Below are 3699 nucleotides of genomic sequence, written 5' to 3' on the forward strand. Positions count from 1 at the left end.
TACATAACTTATATCAAGCCATTAGGATTTCCTTAGATTTCCTATAATATGGGTAAATGATTTGGCTATTAAAGAATAATATAAAAATCTCTCTAATGGAGTGAGTACTCTAAGAGATTACTTAGGAGAAATTGTGATTAAAAGAGGGTCATTTTACTAGATTAGAAAGTCTTGATTGTCAACTGATGGCACATTTAAGTATACTGACATTAATTTTTTCTGTTATTGTTATGTTTACTTATATTATATTTAATTGTAGTATTAAAAGTATTTGACAGTCCTTTTTTGCGCAAATAAAATTAGATAAAATTATTTTTGTTCTTTGTTAATTTCTAATGTTGCCACATCTAGGGCTAGCCAAACAAGTGCTTGCATTTCCTATTTGTGTTGAAGAATCCATATGTGAAAAGTCCAGGAATATTAGTGCCTCATTTTATATAGATTTCGTACAGATCTAAAAAGCTAAAAAGTTTCTGAAGTTCATGCTTACCTTTCCTGACAGACAATTGCTACCAAGATTGAGTGATGATATAGACCTAGTAACCTGAGGTAGAAGTTGGTGTGAATTTTTTACATAACAGTGTTCAAAATAGTTAAAATAAATTGAGAGGGGCTTAACTTTTGTTTGAAAATGGTTCCCATATAGTAATATACTTGAAATACCAAATACCCAAACTATATCTTAATCATGATAACACAATCTTTTCTGAAATTAAAAGAGGGTATATAATATATGTGTATAAAATATATCTTCTGCTTCAAATTACCTGATGACAACAAATTCAAATATTGGGCAGAAAAATAAAACCTCTGTGTAACCAACTAAATCAAAGCCCCATATTTGTAGACCGATGATCACTGATAATGATTCATTATAACTTGAGAATAGATTGATGCTTGCACATGTCTTTTATCATCACTTTCAAAAGCTAGAGGTGGTGCCACTCAGTGAGAAAAAAGCTAGAGGTGGTGCCACCCAGTGAGAAAGATGGAGGAGGCTTTGCTTCTCTAGCACATACTCCACTAGAACCCATCAACATAATTGAGGACAGATAAAGCTAACCTGCAATCCCACCAACGATGCTTCCTCAAGCTCCCCCAAACATTGGACCAAACACTAGACCATGCGTTGAGAATATAGAGATTTTCCCTGAAGATCAGTTAGATTCTCTATAAATATGATTAGTTTGTTAAAGAGGAATGGAGGGGTATGGATATGGGATCTAGTTTCACATGTGAACATCAGTATGAGTTCACTTTCCCCAGGAGAGAAAGGTGCTTCTAATTTTCTTTCTAAATCATTATAAAGTAAGACCATTAGCCAAGGGAAATATTCTTTTTCCTTGAGAATGACAGAGTCTAATACCAAGTGGAAAAAATAATTCCACCAGCATAGTTTTGATTTTTGCCTTTTTTTGTAAGACTAGATACCTGCATTATTGTCTTGAGAAGGATTCGACTCTCCTCTGGCCCTGATTGAACATAAATAGTTCCTTTTTTGCTACCCAGGAAGGGTAGAACATGATTTTATTATATTTCTTTTTATTCTAACCCCAATTCAGCACACTGCATTCGAACGGAATGTTAGTCCGGCTATTTTGACTTTATAGAAGTGCCTAAATGAAAATACATTCTTATAAGCACACACACATTTATAAGTGCACAATTTCTATAAATGGACATTTCTTAAATTGAGCACTTGGATGGTTCATAGAACCCTCTGATTGTCCTTACTACATACCTACTTTATTGTGTTAAAATTCTCATTTATTTGAGGATATTTTCCAAAAGATGGGGAATGCTTTGAAGCCAGAGGCTATGACTGGTTCACTTGTGTTTCTGCAGTTTTTAATACAATGCTGACACAAAGTAGGTACTCAATAAATAGTTATTGAATATGAGAATAAAGAATGCATAACAAATTTTTTTGATGTGCAACCACCACTTCAACACTTAGTGTTTAAAACAATAACCATTATTATTCTTCATGAATCTATTCATCATCTGAACATTCCTGCTTATCCAGGCAGACTAGGCTTATCTTGGGCTTACTCATGCTACTGTGGTCAGTATGGTTTTGGCCATGGGGTATGATATCTAAAACATTCTTATTCTCATGTCTGGTGTCTTTCTTTCTGTTAGTATGGCTAATGGGCTAATGAGGGTAACTACAACACATATCTCTCACATCCAACACTCTAAGCAGAGCTGTTCACAGTGCAGTAGATTGTAGGGATTCTAAGAACTTAATAAAAATTGCAAGTTCTCTTGAGGCCTAAGCTAAAAGCCCAGTAACATTTCTGATTCATTTAATCAGTCGAAGCAAGTCACAGGCAAACTCGTTTTCAACATGATGGGGAAAGGATTCCTATCCTCTTACATTTTAATGTAAGGAGCTTCAGACTTATTGTGGTCATTTTTTGAAATTTGCCACAAATGATAAACCATTCCAAAGGTCACAAGAGAGTAAGCTGCTATGAAATCTGAAATCTCTTCCCTGTGACATTAGCTACATCATTAATATCTTTGTCTTCTGTCTGCCTGGGATCTGAGTCTCCTTCAAAAATCTACTTAAATGCTAGTTATTAACTTTACTCCCCCCCATAAAATGCATTTTCTCCCTCTTATCATAATTGTACAACCTCTTAGCCTCTGTTTACCTAGGGAGAACTGATAGAATTAAAAATCTAAGCAAAAAACTCTACCTTGTTTATAGAAAGTTGTTTTGAGAACAACTGGAAATTTCAGTGGCCTGGTACAAGCCTGAATTTATGGTTTATTTTAGTTTTATTTTATGTCTTGATTCCACTCAGCCTTAAGAAGACCACAGTTCAGATAATAATAACTCATTTCTGAAGTGGATTCAACAAAAGAAAGCTTTGACCATTCTTTCAGCCTTCTTCAATAGTGTGACTATCATAAGCTTTTTTCTTTTCTTCTTTTTCTTTTTCTTTTCTTTTTTTTTTTTTTGTTTTTTTGTTTTTTAAGCCAGCGGTCTGGAGCATCAAGTATTATAAGAACCCCTTCAGAGTTCATAGGCTATATTAGATAGAATCATTGTGTTAGATGATGCCTATAAAGACATATTGGAGATGTCATTAAAATAAATACTAAGCATTGTAAGTGAGAACATGAAATTCTAGATAAGATTGATTTCAGTATTAGGTCTTAGTAAAACTGTAAAATTGGTAAAATGTTTTCATGGTAACCCATGAATTATCTTAAATTTTACATTCTACATTGTCTCAGAAAATTGTTTATCTCCACTAAAATTGTCATTGATAATGTTTGAATAGTTTTTATAGAAAGTGTTCTAGGGTCGAAATAGCTTTAAGATGAGGAAAAATGTATTTAAGTGATGGCAGGTGGATGAAGATGGGAGCCTTCATGTCATACTGCGGAGGTCACAAACTGCTCTTAAATAATCTTGAGTACTTTCATGCATACAGTCATATATTCATTTAATAAACATTTATTGAGCACCTATATACCAAGCACTGAGGCAATTACAGAGAAGAATGAGGTACATTCTTATTCTCAGGAATTATACTACCTGGTAAAGAAAGCCTACAGTAAGCTGAAGATCAGTTATGAAGTAGAGATAAATATAAAGTTTTCTGGTAGGATACAGGGAAAGTAACTAAATATTATTGGGAGAGCTATAGGTGAATTAATAGGGAAGATAATATAGAAAGTAGG

This window comes from Pteropus vampyrus, unplaced genomic scaffold, assembly GCF_000151845.1.
Source record: "Pteropus vampyrus isolate Shadow unplaced genomic scaffold, Pvam_2.0 Scaffold242, whole genome shotgun sequence".
NCBI classification, from domain to species: Eukaryota; Metazoa; Chordata; class Mammalia; order Chiroptera; family Pteropodidae; genus Pteropus; species Pteropus vampyrus.